Source organism: Haliotis rubra, unplaced genomic scaffold (assembly GCF_003918875.1).
Source record: "Haliotis rubra isolate DU_JTF1 unplaced genomic scaffold, ASM391887v1 Scf78, whole genome shotgun sequence".
Classification (NCBI taxonomy): Eukaryota; Metazoa; Mollusca; class Gastropoda; order Lepetellida; family Haliotidae; genus Haliotis; species Haliotis rubra.
In genome coordinates this window covers 533,303-555,233 of record NW_025767501.1, presented here as the reverse complement: position 1 = coordinate 555,233, position 21,931 = coordinate 533,303, and the positions used below count along the sequence as shown (strand labels likewise).

Sequence of the window (21,931 nt, the reverse complement as noted above, 5' to 3'; positions counted from 1 at the left end):
TCACTGGGTTGTCTGGTCCAGAATCGGTTATTTACAGACTGCCACCATATAGCTGGAATATTGCTGAGTCCGGCATAAAACTAAACTCAATCAATCAATCTTTTGAGTTGTAGATATCAAAAGAGAATTCAACACTCACAAATGCTTGAAAATATTTTCATGACGGAGACTAAGTATGAGTGCATGTAGGGTTTAGGGAATCAGCACTCATGTGGGCTTCATTTTTAACTTGTCCATCTCCATGGAAACAGTGTATCTGAGCATCTGTGTGTGTGCTTGATGTTTGTCTGTATAATGAGAAGACTCAATGCCCATGTTGACGAACCATGACTTATACATTGATGATACTGGCATAATAGTAATCACAGATGCTATGACGATTTCACTCAAGTGACTGAGCACTCCACTTGATATTTTAAATGAGTAGTAACTACTTCAGGGAACTGATTTGTTACATGTTACCAGAGACCATATGATTATATTATTATTGGTTTGACACGTTGTGTCCAAATGAAGGATAGATTATTCAGAATTGTTTTAATACAAACAATGCAGTGTTTTGTTTTGCAACATTTTGTTTCTTTGCTTTTGTCAACTGCTTGTGACTATCATGATGAAAAAAGTTTCCCCCATTAATATCTGACACTCATGATCACAGACACTATACCAGAGATAGGCACTACACAGGGCACAGACACTATACCAGAGACAGGTGCTACACAGGGCACAGACACTATACCAGAGACAGGTGCTACACAGGGCACAGACACTATACCAGAGATAGGCACTACACAGGGCACAGACACTATACCAGAGACAGGCACTACACAGGGCACAGACACTATACCAGAGACAGGTGCTACACAGGGCACGCACAGACTCTATACCAGAGACAGAGACACTATACCAGAGACCAGGCACTACACAGGGCACAGACACTATACCAGAGACAGGCACTACACAGGGCACAGACACAGGCACTACACAGAGACAGGCACTACACAGGGCACAGACACTATACCAGAGACAGGCGCTACACAGGGCACAGACACTATACCAGAGATAGGTGCTACACAGGGCACAGACACTATACCAGAGACAGGCACTACACAGGGCACAGACACTATACCAGAGGCAGGTGCTACACAGGGCACAGACACTATACCAGAGACAGGTGCTACACAGGGCACAGACACTATACCAGAGACAGGTGCTACACAGGGCACAGACACTATACCAGAGACAGGTGCTACACAGGGCACAGACACTATACCAGAGACAGGCACTACACAGGGCACAGACACTATACCAGAGACAGGTGCTACACAGGGCACAGACACTATACCAGAGACAGGTGCTACACAGGGCACAGACACTATACCAGAGACAGAGCTACACAGGGGCGCAGACACTACCAGAGACAGGCACTACACAGGGCACAGACACTATACCAGAGAGGTGCTACACAGGCACAGACACTATACCAGAGGCTACACAGGGCACAGACACTATACCAGAGATAGGAGGCTACACAGGGCACAGACACTATACCAGAGATAGGCTACACAGGGCACAGACACTATACCAAGAGACAGGGCACTACACAGGGCACAGACACTATACCAGAGATAGGCACTACACAGGGCACAGACACTATACCAGAGATAGGCTGCTACACAGGGTACAGACACTATACCACCAGACAGGCACTACACAGGGCACAGACACTATACCAGAGATAGGCACTACACAGGCTACACAGGGCACAGACACTATACCAGAGACAGGTGCTACACAGGGCACAGACACTATACCAGAGACAGGCACTACACAGGGCACAGACACTATACCAGAGACAGGCACTACACAGGGCACAGACACTATGCACTACCAGGAGACAGAGCTACACAGGGCACAGACACTATACCAGGCTATACCAGAGACAGAGCTACACACAGGGCACAGACACTATACCAGAGAGGCACTACACAGGACACTATACAGGAGACTACTACACAGGGCACAGACACTATACCAGAGACAGGCACTACACAGGGCACAGACACTATACCAGAGACAGGCACTACACAGGGCACAGACACTATAGAAGACACAGGCACTACACAGGGCACAGACACTATACCAGAGACAGGCACTACACAGGGCACAGACACTATACCAGAGACAGGCACTACACAGGGCACAGACGCTATACCAGAGACAGGCACTACACAGGGCACAGACACTATACCAGAGCCAGGCACTACACAGGGCACAGACACTATAACAGAGATAGGCACTACACAGGGCACAGACACTATAACAGAGATAGGCACTACACAGGGCACAGACACTATACCAGAGACAGGCACTACACAGGGCATTGACACTATAACAGAGACAGTCAGGACAGACAAAACATGCTCTGTACAGGGCACAGGTTACATGCAAGACAATCACTACTCACAAAACATATTTTCAACTTCGTTACGAGAACTGTCAAAATCAAATCAGATAGAAGTACTGACAAATGAAGGGTAGTTGTCACTGTTGTATTATCCTAGTTATGGCTTCTGCTGTTTGTGTAGGACAGCTAATTACTGCAAATAGTTGCCAATATCTCTGTCCCTCATCCTACATGCACAACTGGCACCTTAGTCAGATCAGCGTGGTTGCCTGGCAACAGCACCTGTGTTCAGCATGAAGAGCTACTTAGTATACCAGGCATCATGTCTCCGCCATTGACAGCTGTACATAAGTAGATCCAGTTCTGTAATTCACAGTAGACAGTATATTAAATGTTTACATGGTACACTGTGCTTTAATACAAACACAGCTTCTATGAAAGCTTGCAATAACAGCAGGCTTTGAATCTGATATATTACATTTGTTTCTCTTGTACTCATTTTATTACTGTCCACAAATTAAACTAATATAATTGTAAAATATTAGATCACAGAATTCATGGGAAAATATACCAATCACTGATTATATACTGATGGAAACTAATAAGGTAGCACATGAGAATACAAGTGTTCCTAAATCCTTTTCTTTGCTTATTTTGTGCACTTTGGGTAAAACTCTGGGAATAAATAAAGGAACACTTGTACTTTCATGTGTTCCCTTACTTGTTTCCATCAGTATATCATGTAATTCTCTATATCTCCAGGACTTTGAGTAAACCTACACTAACCCTTGCATTGCGGTAAACCAAGACATAAGCTGAAGGTAGTTTTACCAAAATGGGAGCCCTGAAGATATGGAGGAGGATCAGTTACTAATATTTTGTACAGTGCATGAGCCAGAAGAGGCAGCACAAACTGTCCATGGCTGATTATAGTGTTAAGGAATCTGGAGCTCTGAAGGAAAATGTTGAATAATGGTGCTCCACGTGGTCCTTCTGTCCTGGACCCCTCTGAGAGATCTCTCAGCACACACAGTGTACGTATTGGTGTATGACACATGCAGTTTATGTTTATTTAATGTGTGACACATCCTTATGGGAATGGTTATGATTCAGTCACACAATAGTTTGGACCATCCTCTGCCTCAAAGTTACTGTGTAAACACTAAGTGTCTATTTTTGGTCATTTGTTGTTTCCGCCTCTGTAAGGGTAAAAGTAATTGCATAATGTCTGGCTAAACAGTAGTTCATTGTCTTACCGTAAACCTTTACAGCTTAAGGTTAAACTGATCTTAAGATTACATATGAATGTAATCGTATTGTCCTATAGGAACTAACATTGGGTGATCTCGTTCTAGAAATACTGGACAAAATTTCCTCACTTTTTACACAAAGTAAGTTGTTCAAATGTCCTCAAACTGTGTTGTTGGTCCATACACAGTTGAATGTATTAAAATGATTCAGTCCCCCAGACTATTAGATGGTCAATTCCCTACTCTAGAAGACAAATCCAATCAGGACATAGTTATATGCTGCTAATCAATGTTCTGTTGTCAACAAGACATGAATTAGATCCTGTGATGTTTCAGTATTTCATTTTGAATTCCAACATGCCTGCTTCCTGGAGTGCCTTCTTAAATGTATTTTTGTACAGAAACTTTGTTGTGTCATCCAATTTTAATCAGTAACATACCATATTTAGTCCAGAATTTTGTTTAAGTACATCCATTATCGCATTTGATAATATTCAGATTGTACAGACTAACAGGGGTGTCACGATTCACAATTACGTCAGACAATGCAAAATAAAAAAACACCTATCCAATTTGTCAATCCTGTGTGCTTGGTGTAGTGGATAGAGCCCTTGCCTGGAGAGCAGGCGGTCGGTGGTTCAATCCCCGGGGTGTCATACCAAAATATTTTAAAAGATAGTAGGCTGTTAATTCGCTTGGTACTCAGGAGGCGGTGGGGTAGCCTAGTGGTTAAAGTGTTCGCTCATTACGCCGAAGACCTGGGTTTGATTCCCCACATGGGTACAATGTGTGAAATCCATTTCACACATGTGTCCCCCACCGTGATGTTGCTGGAATATTGCCAAAAGCGGCATAAAACCAAACTCACTCACTCACTTGGTGCTCGGGATTAAAAAAAAGGACTGTTTGCATGTTAAACTATGGTATTGTTTGTCTGTGGACTGGCACTGTAAAATCGGCATTAGTCTCGACTAGCACAAGCATCCACACACACATGCATGTCACAATGCAAGTGGAATAATCTTCACCCGTACCACCTGCCACACAGCAACATGTTAAATCTGCTGTACAATACTGTGAGACTGAGTCCAATGAACCAGTCATCCATGAACTAGCTGATAACAAAATGTTGGCTGCTGAAAACAAAGAGAATTTAAATATTGACATAGGTATCACATCATGTCGAAGCATTGATCCATGAGGTCGGTGTCTCGTGGGACCCTATACACAACAACCACTAATGTGTTGCAGTGTTACATATGTAGAGGTTCAATATACTAATCAATTTATGTTATAATAAGTCCATACATAATGTACCAGACTCCATTCAAGTGAATGGTCATGGCACTTTAACAGTGTATACTACATTATATTACAATGGTTACATTATTATGTATATTTTACCCAAGAGAATGCTGTCCTATATAACTAGCATGTAGAGGAAGAATTCTGAGAGTTAATAACAGCAGATATTACTTGTTTAAATGGAGGGATGTAGCCTGTGACTTGGTTGTCTAGTGTTGTAATGTCTTAATGTGTATCTGCCTGAATGTGTATCTGCCTGATCTACCATGACATTCCAAAACATTTCGATGATATTTTTGTTTCTCCTCTGAATCTGCCAATCTGCAGGTATTTTTTTGTTGTTGTGCCAAGGCCCCTCTCCCCAACTCTTTTTGTTTCCAGTTTTTCTGAGTCATCAAGAATTCACGTATTTGCATGGTAGTAAAGCATACTGCTGTAGATGGCAGGCATCCAGGTAGTCAGTGGCAACAACTGGGACTCTGGGAGAGCGTCACTGCAGTACTCAGAAATGTTTCTAGCTTTTCTTCAGTCTAAGTAAACTTAGGCTCAGTATTATTCGTTACACTGCTATACTGAGTCTAACAAAACCTAGTAGAAGGTCGCGTCAGCTAACCTTTGAGCGAGCTGTGACCCTCCACTCAAACGCGGGACGGCGAATGGATTTAACCAATCAGACAACGACTACTTGTTAAGGTTCGTCGGGACTTACAAAACAGTTTTTGGATTTTCTCTTTCCTGGTCGCTGACACTGATCTATCCACAAACGAAAATACGCATAAAACACAGATATTTGACCTGCAGTATATACGCTTAGGGGTTTCTAATGACATGGTTACTATTTCCTTATATTTTCGCAAGATGACATAATCCTTGAATATTGACAAAAAAACACTGTTTTCAGCGACTGTTTACTCATTGCGTGTATCACTCGGAAGCGATCGTGCAGAAAATAGCTTTTGTAATCGTTCGAGTTTTTGAGGTAAAGGTTCAAATGGTATGTGCGAATGTTAACTTTCGCGATTTGGTAAGCTGTGTTCTAATTAGTCAGTCCAAGAGGTTAGCTGACGCGACCTTCTACTAGGTTTTGTTAGACTCAGTATAGCAGTGTAACGAATAATACTCAGCCTAAGTTTACTTAGACTGAGCTTTTCTTCAAACATATATTTATGCCAAACGTTATAAAATCAGAATTTGGAACATTTTATAGATTTCATAGTACTCAAAAGCTAATGTGATCAGGTTTATATTAAACAGTATTTATGTTCCCAATACCAACAACAGTTAACTATGCCTCAATACCTTGTGTGTCTTCATCACATCATTAGAACTGTTGAATATGATAAACAATCTATTATCTAGATGCCATGTTAATACCATTAAATCTTTTTAAGACTTACCTGCCCTTGTTTACATCCCAAAGGAGTACAGACAGGCCATTATCCTTATTGGGTTTATCTTGATGTTTACGGAAATCAGAAACTTAAGACAATTTGGGAGCCAATAGATGACCTAGAACCTTTTTTTTTAACTTACAGGGGCGGTGGGGTAGCCTAATGGTAAAAAAGTTCACTCGTCACGCAGAAGGCCTGGGTTCGATTCCCCACATGGGTACAATGTGTGAAGCCCATTTCTGGTGTCCCCCGCCGTGATATTGCTGGAATATTGCTAAAAACGGCGTAAAACCATAGTCAGTCAGTCAGTCAGTCTTTAACTTACAGGTTGTGATGAAGTTGACTGCAACAATTTTGTAATTTTGTGGCCAGCAGTTGTGAATGAATAATGAAGATTATACATGTCAAAGAGTGTACAAGAAAAACAAGCAATGTTGTTAGTAATGACGGTAATACATTTTCTTTTCATAAGAGACACTGCTGAATGCTGCAATTTCTGTTGCACTTATAAAGTGCATAATCTTGTGGTGCTAACTTATGCTGTAAACATGGAACCTACAGCCAATCAGATAATGCAATATTTAGTATAAAATGAAGCTGAAAAGGATCCAACCTATTGTCATCGTGTGAGGTATGGTTGTATATATTAACTTTAATATTGAGTAATAATGACAGGTGATAACGGACCTGGCCCCGATTTCTCGAAACTAACTTAAGTTTTTACTCAAATTTCAAACTGAGTTTGACAATTTGAAACAGCTGAATTTTAAACTCAACTGCATTTTTTAAATAAAAGAGCCCAAGCAACTTAAGTAATCTATCCACCAAACTCAAACTGTCTACTCTGTTTGAGTTTACTTTCGATTTTAGTTCATTCTGGGAAATGCATTTTCTCAAATTTAAGTAAAAACTCTAACTTAAGTCAAAACTCAGACTTAAGTTTGTTTCGAGAAATCGGCGCCAGGTGATTACTAAGGTTCGTATTTTAGCATCAAGTCGTTACAAATATTTTATTTGGACAATAGCTTTTGAGTGCGGTTGAGAGATAGGGTATTAATGGAATCAAGTTTTTGTAAACTAAAATGAGTTTGTTTGAAGATTATTTCACTGTATTTTGATCCTAGTAATCTGGTTGTGTTGTATGCAGTCAGTGTGGTATTGTATACTGTATACGAGTTGTATAAGCCTCAGACCCCAGGGTATATCTAACTGTATGCTGCAGGCTTCATCTTGGGTAAGACTTGGGGTTACCTTTTATTTCTTGATAAAAATGTGTTCTGACAATAGGTGACCACTTAAAATGGCCCAGAGCAAGCTGTGATACTGATTAGGAAGGCGAAGAACCCATATGCAAGTTATTCTGGGAGCTGCATGGTCATCAATAACCAAGCCACCCTTTAGGGTGAGTAAATGAGTTTGTAACGCTTTTAGCAGTATATCGTGGTTATAAACGTCAAAAATGGAATTCACACATGACATGACAAGCAATAGGCTACCCCGCTGACCTGGCTCTTTAGGGAATGTCATGATGTAGTTAGGGATAAAGGTTGGAAAGAATTGTGCGATTATTGAAGTAACTGGTAAGTAATAATGATACCATTACAGGAGATCGTTCTGAAACTGACACTTGTTTTGAAATGAAGCACGTTTTACATATTTTAGCAGAGTTCTTATTGGTTGTGACAGGCTACCTGGATCAGGTCTATAATTAGCCATCAAGAATATTATTACCCCAAGTCTTATATGTAAGGAGTGAATATTGGGACCTGAGTTGCAACTTGAGATACCACAATCGTAATCACTTGTATTTACTTCGTGTTCAAGACATACCTTGAACTTAGCTATCAAAATGTACATCCGATCCGTTTTACCGTCATGTATCTTGTTTTGAATGTGTGTTGTGATTTATATGGGTAACTCTGAGGAGAGCTTGTAGTACAGACGTTTTTTTGAGAATATAATTTTTTTTTACCTAGATGCTTGAGTTGAGCAGTAAGATTGGCTACAAGGAAAGTCACAAAGTCCCTTGTGATGTTTTGAAAGTGGTTTTAAATTAATGCAATATTATCTTTGCTAACAAAGCCTACATATGTCATTGATTCATTGTGTAGTACTGTGCAGAATGCTGTCCTGTATTGGCCTGTTACTACAGGCTTCATCAGAACCCCCCCTCACATGATGTGTCGTGAGGCAGGGCAGGGATGTGATGTTCTGGAAGTAGATGTATTTGTTGACGGAGATACTATCTGAAGATGTCATCTGGTACTAACAATACTTATTTTCTATACAGAAGGTTTCAGATAGGGTCATGAACTGTCTGTCATCAATTATCTGAATAAAATATATTTCATGAAATTAGTTTTGTCTAACTATTCAGGTGGAATGAGATGTTGATTGGCAAAGATGACAACAAATTAACCAGAACCTTTCTCACTGCCTTTAGCAATATTCCAGCATGGAAGGGGGCGGTGGGGTAGTCTAGTGGTTAAAGCGTTAGCTCGTCACGCCGAAGACCTGGGTTCGAATCCCCAAATGGGTACAATGAGTGAAGCCGATTTCTGGTGTCCCCCGCCGTGATATTGCTGGAATATTGCTAAAAGCGGCGTAAAACCAAACTCAGTCAGTCAGTCAGTCCAGCATGGAAGACGTTTGTTTGTTGTTTTACACCACACTCCGGCCATATTCAAGCTTTATGGCGGTGGTCTGTAAATAATCGAGTCTGGACCAGACAATCCAGTCACTGACATCAATCTACACAAAATCGATTGACATGTGTCGATGAAGTCAGGAGGCTGATCACTGATCCATGAGCCACCTGTTTGGACAAGAAGGGGTTGCTGAAGACCAATTCTAACCCGGATCTGTACCTGTAATTATTTGGCATTACATTAAATAAGGAACTGAACCGGGATCATGACCAGTTGGACCCTTATTCCCACCATCCCTGATAGAGGGCGTTAGAAATGGGTGTATATTGCTTCGTACAGTATTCCCGTTATACCACAGAATGTCAATTTAACCTTGGAGGAAAGTGATGCATGTCTCGTAGGCATACCACTTCTTGAGGTAAGGTGGGGTGAAATTGGGTTTAACGTCGTGCTTGAGAATATTTCGCTCATATGATGTGCATGCGTGTGTATGTGTAGGTGCGGCTGCTTGTACTAGCCCAGACTTAAGCTGGTTTTATAGTGCTATCCCACTGAGATACCATGCCGCAGTTAAGCATGAATACCCACTTAGACACATTATACTGACTCTGAGCTGACCAGTCCTTGTTGTACCGCCGACTATTTACAGGTAATGCCAAAGCGCCAGGCAGGGACCAAAGCGTCTTTTGGTATGACAGCGGTCTGGCCCACTGGGGATCGAACCAGCGACCTTCCGGCTCTCGAGGCCGAGGACAAAGCTCTAACCACTACACCGCGAGGCGGTTGATTATTTACAGACCACCGCCATATAGCTGGAATATTGCTGAGTGTGTGGTAAAACTAAACTCACTTCACTCACTACTCCAAAATCTCTAAATTTCCTGAAGCTGAAAAGGAGGATGATCTGCTAGAACCGAGAAGAAAAAAGAGAATGAAAAGTGGTGATTGTTTTATTAAATGCTAAGATCCTTTCTCTAAGACAGACTTCGCTGGTCGATGATACAGTTGATGTGGTGTAGCACAAATAGGGTTATATAGTGGACTGGGGACCCATTCCCCAAATCATATTTTCAATAGGTGTCCATCCAACAGCATTAATCCCCACACGTCTAGATGTTTTGATGGGTTGGAACAAGAAACCCATTCATGTGAAGAAACAGGTTAGGTATGACTTTACTCCACAATGATTGAATCATTTGCCCACCCTTGGACTTCCTTATTTTTACATATTTAAAAAAAAAGGAGAAAAAGACCTACACATAAACAAAAGTAACAAACTTTACAAAGATAACAATATGCACAAAATATCTACAATATACAAAACTATCTATGAAAACTAACACTATCTACAAAACATAAATTTATCTTACCTCACACATAAATGTCACTTTCTGATTGGCTGAGCCCTCTTCTATTATTTTCAATGTACCCCATTTACAAGCGAGTAACATTTCAATGTACCCTGCTGTCAATGGCAACTCATGGTTTTTGGTACTTCGTGGTAGTAATTCTTTATCTCGAATAACATTGAATCCCGTATGATCTACGGAAAGTACCGATCTTTTGCGAATGCTAATCGATGGAAGGGAGATAACTCTAAATCTGTTTTCTTGTCAAAACAAAATCTAGCGATGGCTACAAAAAATTGTACCCATGCTTCAAACAATTCAATATTAACATTAAGGTGTTCGGTAAGATAAATACTTTGTTCACTGGTCCCTCGGGACTGAAATGAGGACAATATTTACAAATTAATACAAAGTGATTGAAGGTCATAATCACACCCAAAACAATTATTAATAGTTTCGATTTAAAGTTAATACTTCAGATGTTTTATCATGTATTACATACATTAGTATTAATACCCTTTTTTTCAAAATAATATTACTTACTCAACAGAGGTGGTCATACCCTCTTCCGCATCCAAAAGGAGGCTCTCATCAAAGTCACTGAAATAACAACATGAAAACAGAGCTGAGTGAAAAAATGAACCTATTGTTTATCAGAAGTGTGTTTTACAACATTACCAATGATTAACTGAATACTTGTAAAAAAGTGTTTTAAATATATGTTTTAAATCACATATTGAAGACAACAACAAAACTATTTTATTGTAACTTACTCTGCATCCCACTGGGATATGTCCGAATACTGGGACAAAGAAATTCCAACACCAAGCACTGGAAATTTCCATCAACGACTTGTATTCTATTTTAAGGTCACCATTTCCTCAATATGACCTGCATTTTTTTAAGGTTACCATTTCCTCTCAATATGACCTGCATTTTTTAAGGTCAGCACCTTCTACAAGTTCTTGATTCATTAGTTTACTTTTTGTAGGTTAATGACCTCAATTTTTCGAGATTCTTTATACTGCTGATGTATATTCCCATAGTTCCCAAGAAGCAAATTAAGGTATTTTTGATAAGCACACATTTTTGCTTAGCCAGTACCATTTTTATCTTAGCTCAAATTCACCTTGAACTAAGAATCAGGAAAGATGACAACAAGGTTTACATAAAAAGAATACATTTAGTTATAACAAAGTAGCAAGAAGCTGTCCATAAAAGAAATGTGCTTAGCTAAGGGGGATTTTTAAAGATCCCAGAGAATGAATGTATAATGAGTAATGGCAACTGAAATGAGTAGAAGCAATGAAAGCCATAGAGATTCAAAATATTTACTTTATTTTATTTACAGTTGTTGATACAGTCATTGAAACACAAATAAATAAAAGTACTGTCAACAATGCCTATAACGTATGAATCATAATAAAAACTATCAACGCAAATACAAAAAAATAACAAGTGTTTGCCACTGATATGGCAATGTCCCCCGCCGCTAAAGAATGGAATATCTATATTTACTACTTTTTTCTTTTTTTTTCAAGTAGTTTATTCAGTACTCTGGCCACATGGCCTATTGTACAACAACACGACATAATACAACTGAGTCACGTGTGGGACCTGATATTAAAAACATTTTTAAGATATAATGCAACAGATTTTATAACGTTCATATTTGTACTATTTAACAAGTTTATCACACTATGAATAGCAATGACAGAATGGTTTGGCAAAAATCTAGTCCTTAGAGATGAATATTTACTACAAAAAAGTAATACATGAAGCTCATCTTCCCTACCAGAATAACAATGAGGACAAATTGTATCTAGGTTACTTACACCATTCTCACACCTTTTCCTGTTTATAGCAAAATCGTGGAGTGATATTCTCATTTTACAGAAAGCTCTTCTCAGGTCTCTATCCCTTAGCGACGATATGTACATTTCCGGTTGTAGAAGGGATAACTTCACTTGTTTATAGTGCTCAAGAAAAAGACGAATTATTGATTGAATAATGCCAGTCTTGTAAATACATATCAATTAAGCGCTGCTTGAAAATGTAAAGAAAATGTTTCGGATCACCAACATCTTGAGCCAGCCAAACATAGGAATATCCAGTCATAAATAACAAACTTCGTACACTAAACGCCCAGGTGTGTCTTCCATCCTCGTCCAATTGTTTCAACATTAAATAACAATTGTGTGGATATCTCCGAGGGTCTTGACTTAGAAGACGAAGCCAATACTTAACTACTTTACACTGGCCACAAACATGCATGGTGTAACGCCCAGTTTCTCCAAGAATTGCTTTATTTGCGGCAAACTTCCCAACTCCTAAAAATCTCTTGAAGTAAGACGCATGAAATTTCTCGATAGTTTCCTGGTAAGCAGAACCCCATATTTCAGATGAGTACAGTAGTATTGGAGATATCTTGGTGTCAAACAATTTGCACGCTGTGGAGAATGGCAAGTCCTTATACTGTCTAAATAGCTGATATACAGGTAAAACAGCTTTTCCTGCCTGCGACACCAGTGTTTGGCAAGCTTTGGACCATTTTAATACGCAGGAGAATAGCAAACCAAGGTATTTGTAATAGGTTACAATCTTTATAGGTTTCCCACATACTGTCCATGATTCAATCTTTGCAACAATTCCACCTTTCCTAAATACGACGATGTTAGATTTGTCCATGTTAATCACCAGTCCCCATTTAGCACAATACTCAGTTATACAGTTAAGCTGCCTCTGTAGTCCAACAGTATACGAGAATGTAACAATGTCGTCAGCAAACAATAGTAGCATAGTGTCTTCAGTAGACGAGGAAACAAACACTCCATGTTCACAAGTAGAATACATATCACGCACAAGTTCGTTGATGAAAAATATAAACAATAAGGGACTTAATATACATCCTTGCCTAACACCAGATGACGTTGGGAAAGCAGGGGTTTTCTGGCCATCCACTTTGACGCAAGATATAACATGACTGTACATGTTCTTGATGGTGTTATATAGTTTACCATGACAGCCACGTTGTAGAAGAAGATAGAGTAATTTCTTCCTTGGGATAAAGTCAAACGCCTTTTTAAAGTCAATAAAAGCCGCATAAAATCGTCCCCTTGGCCTACTCAGATACTTTGTACATAGTGCTTGGAGGACGAAAATGTTGTCTATTGTTGAGTATCTTTCTCGAAATCCTGCTTGGGACTCAGATATAAGATCATTTACCTCAATCCACGTTCGTAATCTATTTTCCAGAATTGTTGCAAACACTTTACCAAGTACATTCAGGAGGGAAATCCCACGATAATTATTCGGCTCCTTGCTTCCACATTTATGTAGAGGTAGAATCATCCCAACAACCCATGGTTCCGGGAAGTTTCCAGTGTCCAGTACTTTGTTGAATAATGGTAGGAGATAAGATACTATCAGCGGTAAGTCGGCTTTCAGGAATTCCGGTGGAATACCGTCCTCACCAGGGGCTTTTCCACTCTTTAGACATTTGATAGAATCCATAACTTCAGTGGCTGTAATCTCATCAGACAGAAAGCCTGTGTTAAAAGGTATTTCCTCGCAGAATTCACATGTATGATGATTTACAAAGTCGTGTACAACGTGATCAAATTCAGTGATATCAGTATCCTCATCTTCCGGATTCAACAGTTTCGTGAAATAATCAAACCAAACTTTAGGTTTTATCCTACTCTCACCTTCACCACCTCTCAGGAGGCGTCTAATAGTATCCCAGAATTTCTTACAATCTTTCATTTTTACTACATCTTCAATGTCTCTCGTTATCTTCTCATTATATTTCTGTTTCTTCATGTTGCAACACTTCTTGAAGTCAGACTTGGCATTCAGATATTTACTTAAGTTCACATCACATTTGTACCTTCGATAGAGATTCAAATGTTTGTACTTCTCTGCCTTTAATCGTTCACAGTCATGATCGAACCACGGTGCGTGTCTATTACATTTTGATTTAAACCTGTTAGATTTTAATCTGAGTACCTCACCACAACCGGTAAACACAGAAGTTAACAGACGAACTGCACTGTTGATGTCTGAATCTAATAATGAGAAGAATTCTTCCTCAATGGAATCACGTAACTTACTCCTCAGTAATTGTTTAAAACCAGGTATCTCACAATCAGGTAATCGGTATCTTGGAGACGGTAGAAGTGTCAATGTATCACCAGATGACATAGAGAGAAGAGGCTGGAAAATCCCAATGAGCGACGAACACAGTGGCAGATTGTCCGATTCCGTACGGGCCAATACTTTTAAGTCAGTTATATGCTCAAACAGATCAGTGGAGACTAATAGATAATCTACAGTGCTTGTTCCTTGGTGTGATATAAATGTAAATTCACCAGTCCGATCTCCAATAGATCTACCATTCACTATGTGTACGTTAAATATCTTGCAGACATCAAGTAAACATCTCCCGTATACATTCACATCGTTATCACAGTTGTTCCTAGGTAAGTCGAATGTATCTGACCCGTAGTTATCACCAAGAGGTAGATGATCCACACTGTCATTTATGATATAATCAAAATCATTACCTGTCCGTGCATTGAAATCACCAGATAATATGAACTTACACTCTTCTCCATAATCACTTACTATCTGTAGCAGTTTTCCTTCAAAAGATTGTATTCCATTTTCTTCCCGATGGTGGTATAACGATGATCCTTCAGGCTGGATGTATATAAAACCAAGGAATAGCTTGAACAGTTTGTGAGGTATATTCACCTGAAAGAAAACACAGTTATCCCACTGCTCATACACTCTAGTAAACAAACGACAATATCCATATTTAATGCAAACAACCAATCCACCTGAAAACCTACCGCGGTTTGTATAACGTTTAGCAGTACATATATGGAAATGATAATTATGCAGATAATCACACAATAGGTTCTCAGCCTCCAATGTCATTGTTTCAATCAGACCAAAAATGTCAAAGTTCATCAAAAAAGACACAAAGTCATCATCAGGTAGTTTTGATTTAAGTCCATGTATATTCCATGAACATAAAGCCAATGTTGAATCAACAGTTTCTTGTGGGTGCGACACATATGAATAGTCTAGGCCACGGCCGTTGTCCTATTCTTGTGGGTGCGGTGACGCCGGTCGCCGGGATACCCAACCACGCCTATTTCCCACCTTGCGAATATCCTCGATGTCGTCATCATAAACATACACAGCACCGTCTACTACCAGTTTGTCATAACTGAGAAAAGCAACAGACTTGTCCTCACGGAATTTTTGCATGAATGGAAACAGCTTGGATCTGATTTTACGTACTCTTTCTGTGAAATCTTCCGAAACCCTGTGGACCTTATCACCTTTCAGAACTTTACGGGCTGTGTTGAGTATAGCAGATTTGTCCTTGAAGGAAGCTAGTTTAACTATCACTGGTCGAGTTCCTACCTTGGTGTAAAGCCTATGGGCTCTCTCAATGTCAATACTGTATGCCTCATTTATTTCCAAAGTGTTACTCATAAAATCCCTCACACAGTTTTCACAATCTGCCCATGATTCATTAACCTTGTCCGTCAATCCATGAAAAATCAAATTGTTTCTCCTAGAATGAGCCTCGAGGGAATCCAACTTATCTTCAAGTTTAAACACTTTTTCTTTAAGTTCTTGATTTTCATTTGTGAGTTGTGTTATCTTGTTGGTAAAGTCATGTGTAAACACATCGAACTTGTTGTGAAGGGAGGTAATCTCGGATTGGATACTCATCAGCGTTACATTGAGATCGTTCAGTGTACACGATGGATTCTCACCTGTCATCTCAGGTAACACACAGGCGCCCGAAACGTTCCTAGATGATAATCCTGTCTGTGCCCTGTCTTGTGATATCTGCCCATAGTCTCTCTGATTGCCATGACCTCTGGGTCCGGGGTTCGATTCGACATCCCCACAGGCAACCAACAGCAAGACAACAACTAAACAAAGGCGAAGAGACAGACGTGTACCTGTAGGTAGCCGTATACCGGGGTAAAATTTGACGATTGATCTTCCACGGTATAGAAAAAGTCCAATCCTTCCTCTCCAAATGTCGATAGCTATCCCCATTGTGCACAGTCCTAACCCAGGGTACTTCGTAACACACCTGGCTCATGTAATAGTGTCTATATGCTCTTTGGAAGGGGTTTTATTCACTTTTTTGTCACCAGCTCGCACCTGTGCATCTCGGCTTGACCAGACCACGTGACCTTTTTATTTTTTGTTCACATACAAGATGCCAGAAATGACTGGTGTCTGCATAATCACCCAATATAGACTGTCAACATACTTGAAAACATTGGATGCACTGTTTTATGAGATATCGCCTTTACAAAGCGGACAAAGTGTCGTGGTGACCTTGAAGATAAGGTCAAGGTCACCCAAATCAACTGGTGTCTGGGTAATCTCCTAATGTAGGCTGTCACCAAATTTGAAGACATTGGGTACAACAGTTCATGAGATATCGCGTTAACAAGAATCGGGACGTACGTACGGACGCCGCTGAATACATAGTCCCCGGTTCCGCGTTGCGGGGGACAATAACCATTATGTGATTATATAGTATGTCATGAATTATGGTAAAATCACTGAGCCACTTTGTTTTACTTATATATAGTTCATAAACTCGTATTCCAGCCAAGGCCTACATCAAGCACACCTTGTGCTGTCATCTATTACTATGCTGGACTAATATAAATATAGATGTCGACTCTGAAGATAGGAGTAAAATCATAATCATCAGTTCATGCAATACATACCACTGTGTGTGGTGATATTAAACATGTCAATATAAACATGTTTTGCCCCATGAGTGGTAGGACATTAAAATCATGAACGGCAAGTTATACTCACAAAAATTGTCCTCTGTATGATCCCATCAGAATACAGAATAATCCATCACCCAAATACAACACATTTGTATTGTTTAAACCATGAAAATTAGCTTCCCTCTATTTCTAACATCAGACTAAGACACCACACGCACCATTCGTCACCACTCGCCTCTTTCCGTAATCTCGCTATTCGGCTTGTCCCGGAATAACACGAGTTGGTCACGAATGAATAGGCCCGGTGTTCATGACGTCATAAAAAAAAATGGCGGATTTTCTGCTCAACACCTACCCTTACAAACGGTACAATGTGTGAAGCCTATTTCTGGTGTTCCCGCTGTGATATTCATGGAATATTGCTAAAAGCAACGTAAATCTAAAGTCACTCACTCACTCTTGTTTGTGGCAAAATGAAGGTGTTCGTTATGATATATTTTTGAGTATTAAGACTTACATTAACACTAACACTCACAAGGGCACTGGCACCTGTTTACGACCCAACAACATATTTTTGCCATGGACCAGGTAAGGACGCGGTATTAGGTAATGGATTTCGATTCCAGTATCTCAAAATACTAACAATAGCAACTATTTCTTCAGAAAATAAATATCGGCTAATACTATTTGATAAATGCCTGCTTTATATGGACTTTAGTAAGTTGTTCAACCTTTCAAGTCGATGGTGTAAGGTTTAAACTTTTCTTTCATTAGCTACGCCGAATCTATATATACTGAACAGCAAAAGAAACGCAAGTCTGGCTTTTTGTCAATTTTTTAATAGAAGACAACCGAAATTATGTTTAATCATTTATTCTATAGAAAACACTGTCTATTTAACAGCTAAAAGTTGCTGTTGACATTGAATTGCAATAAGTTCAAATTGATCACAGTCCGTCAAATGGAGATACCCTTGGACGTCTCTTTAGTAGCGGGTATAGCCATCTTGAGGTTGCACACAGCTTGCAGAGCAACGTGGCCTCATTGAGTTCACTAGAGTCTGACAGAATGCCTGAGGCCATTGGTTCCGCTAAAACACCAATCTTCATTCCAATTGTGCAAGTGTGAGTGGCTGTCGACCTGCAGCAATCCTCCGTCCAATTACTTACCAGAATGTTCAATGGGAGCCATATCCGGGTAAAGAGACGGCCATGGAAAAACGTTAATGTTGTTCTGAGCCAGATAATCCATCGACACACTTGCTGTGTTAGGGCTGTAAACGTCGCTGGTGTTGTTGACATGCCAACATTTGCCCCACATATGGCCTTCGGTAGTGGATTCCCGCTGCCCGAAGATGACGCCTAATCGTATCGCTTGGCACTGCTCCACTTGACCCAAGAACTAAGGCTGCTGTTACTATTGCTGCTTCAGTTCCGTTCCTTAGATAAGTGACCCGGATGAACCGATCTTGCGCATGAGTTATTAGCAGCAACCCCGGTTTGCTGTTGACGTTGAGCAAGTCGTGTAATGGTGGTAAGATGGCAGCCCCATAGTCTAGCTACCTCCCTGCAACTTACCAATGGCCATTCCCCTCTGCTTAGTCGTTAGTCTAGGCATCGTTTGTGCGGCGTGTACACCTCTTAGCGTCAATACTGAACCGTTTTTTGACACAAACCGTTATAAAGGATACCTCAGAGTGAAATTATTGCTTTTCATCCAGAACTAAAATTATGGTTTTGCTGCACAGTTGGTGTGTTTGTGCGAATGGTTAGTATGGACGTCAAATTGCATGACATCATCTCATCTGGGATCATTACGTCACTTTACCATGAACGTTCCATAAACATAAACGCTTACCTTCATGAGATTTCATTTTTTCGAAACTTGCGTTTCTTTTGCTGTTCAGTATAGTTCTGGGGCTCCTTTCAAGAAGCAACCTTTACTAAGGTTAACCTTAACTCCCATTATTTAACATTGCACTAAGGTTACCTTAGTGACTTTACAATCACCTTAGTGCTTTGTGAAAGGAGGCCCTGGTGTATTGAATACAGCAAGCAGTAACCGAGAACAGAGGTGACAAAAGCGCTCTTAAAATATCTCATTTCTTGCACTTGTTGAAAAGGATTCAGCTGTTAATGTGAAGCCTCAGCATGTTCGAGACATCTGGTATCGGACTATATACAAATGGAAAAACATCGCAGCACTTACGATTTTATACCCCCTATAACCGTTTCTATTAATATCATACCTATGTTTGTTTGTATGTTAGTATTGTTTGTCAGTATCCATGTACCCTGGGGTTTATCTCGGTGTTTGTAAGTGACGAGTACTGTCAGGGTAATTCAGACGGCCATGGTTCGCAGTAGGCTACTACAAATTGAGTAAAATGTTGCCCTTTTTGTTTCTATAAATAAATTACAGTTTTTCGTTCTTTGGGTGCCGGGCATGCAGATAGGAGTTCCACGTTGACAGCTGTAACCTGGTCAACGTCCAACGGCTTGTCGGCATGTTTTAATTTGATTCCAAGATTTTAAATGACTCCGTCTTCTTCTTGGGCGGTGGGGTAGGCTAGTGGTTAAAGCGTTGGCTCGTCACGACGAAGACCGGGTTCCCGTCCCCACATAGGTACAATGTGTGAAGAACAGTTCTGGTGTCCCCTGCCATAATATGGCTGGAATATTGCTAAAGGCGACGTAAAACCATACTCACTCGCCCACTCTTCTTCTTATAATTATTATTATTGTTACGAATTTGGTCACGATAGAAGTCCAGTACCAGGTACAAAGTGTCAACCATTTCAACATGTCAGATAATTTTCAAATAAAAAATTCAAAGTATTTCGTACCTTAAAAAGAATGGCGTTTCCAGTCAACCACATAGAAATATCCTACCTCATCCTTTACTAAAACACCCCTCATGGGTACAATGTGTGTAGCCCATTACTGGTGTCCCCTACCGTGCTATTGCTATGCTCACCAAGTATTCTTCTAAACTCGGAAAGAGCAGTGGGGTAGCCGAGTGGTCACGCCGAAGACCCGGGTTCGATTCCCCACATGGGTACAACCGTACAATGTGTGAAGCCCATCTCTGGTGTCCTCCGCAGTGATATTACTGGAACATTGCTAAAAGCGGCGTAAAACCATACTCACTCACTGTAAACACAGTACTTGTAGAGTGACGGTGATTTCCTCGTCCTCGTTGTTTCTTGACGTCAACACGTGGGTTTGAATGAAATGGTTGGCGTCCAACACCTTCGAGCTTCCATCTCACAATTAGCAGATATAACTGAAAAACAGTTCAAAGCCGCGTGAAACACAATTTAACACTCATTTAATTATGAACAGAGAAAAACACGCTGATGTGATGTTGGTGTCATGACTCGGGTGAAAATGACGCCTATTCCGTGAAAAACGTACATCGCATAACTTCCACGTGCAACCCGTGTCAGTAACTTCCATATAAGGAATTGTTTACTATATGTCATCGAGAAGGTGGCTCACAGGTGCAAGGGTATCAGGTTCCAACGTGTCAACATTATCGTGCTATCAAATACTAACATATGAAAAGGCTGATTTAAAAGAATTGTCAATAATTCTCGAAATACGGTGTTGTTTACAGATCCTTCAATGAACTGAAGATTGACTCAGGAGTTGGTGGTCTCACACGCAGTGAAATGGCTGAAAGACCACTCACTCTCATGTATGGAGTTGGTTTGATGTTTTACGCCGCACCCAGCAATATTCCAGCTATATAGCAGCGGTCTGTAGACTCTGTACATAATCGAGTCTGGACCAGACAACCCAGTGATCAACAGCATGAACATCAATCTACGCAATTGGTGTATGGAGTTGTAATGCACTAGGAAATTTCATGGCGTGTCATAATATGTGGTACATGTCGTAGGCCATTTTGTTGATACCTTCAGATACTGGTATGGTGCCAACCAAAAATATTATTTTCGTGGCGTATTTGGAGTTCGAAACCAGTGTTCCAACAAAATGGTAAGCATGTATCCATGGTAACAGGATTGTTGTATATCTAAGGGACGAAACTCAACGAATTACGCTGATATATACTGTTCATGTGTGGGTCCCTTGCATTTCATGTTAATTATGACCGCCTCCGTGGTGTAATAGCTAGAGCGTCCGCCCGGAGAGCGGAAGATCGCAGGTTTGATCCCCGGCCACATCATACCAAAACACGTTAAAATAAGGTACTTGCTGGCGCTCGGCATTCATGGGTACAAGAAGGACTGGTCGGCTCGAAGTCAGTATAATGTGTCTGAGTGGGGTATTCATGCTTCACTGCGGCATGGTATCTCAGTGAGCTAGCACTATAAAACCAGCTTAAGTTTGGGCTATAGTCCGTTTGGCTCAAAAAGGGACCGATGAATTGCAATCTAACTCGAAAACTAATAAACATAAAATACTCAATGAAACGCTGATCATAATCAAAACATCATACCAACTCTGTGAGGTTTTTTTTCAGAATTCTTGTCCTTAAAATACAAATGTTGTTTAACAATCTATCATTAAAATATTTACACACTATTTGTTACGAGAGAGGAATGCAGAGAAAGGGACAGCAAGGTGTGCGAGAAAGGATGGAAACGGCACAGCACAGGTTAATGAATAAATAACTTTGTCGGCACTTGTGAACGTGCTTCTCGAACACCTGGCTGTCCCTTTCTCTGCATTCCTCCCTCGTAACAAATCAATATTTAAATGATAGATTGTTAAACAACATTTGTATTTAAGGACAAGAATTCTGAAAAAAACCTCACAGAGTTGGTATGA

The 21,931-nt window shown here is 40.2% G+C and overlaps 2 long non-coding RNA genes across 2 annotated transcripts; both read left to right on the top strand.

Moving 5' to 3' along the window:
• On the top strand, nucleotides 1-970 carry LOC124260846. Its single transcript, XR_006894191.1, has 3 exons — nucleotides 1-712; nucleotides 785-856; nucleotides 918-970. It is a non-coding gene; the product is annotated as an uncharacterized LOC124260846 (long non-coding RNA).
• Nucleotides 971-1,021: 51 nt separating this feature from the next.
• On the top strand, nucleotides 1,022-3,370 carry LOC124260847. Its single transcript, XR_006894192.1, has 2 exons — nucleotides 1,022-1,066; nucleotides 2,369-3,370. It is a non-coding gene; the product is annotated as an uncharacterized LOC124260847 (long non-coding RNA).
• Nucleotides 3,371-21,931: the final 18,561 nt, after the last annotated feature.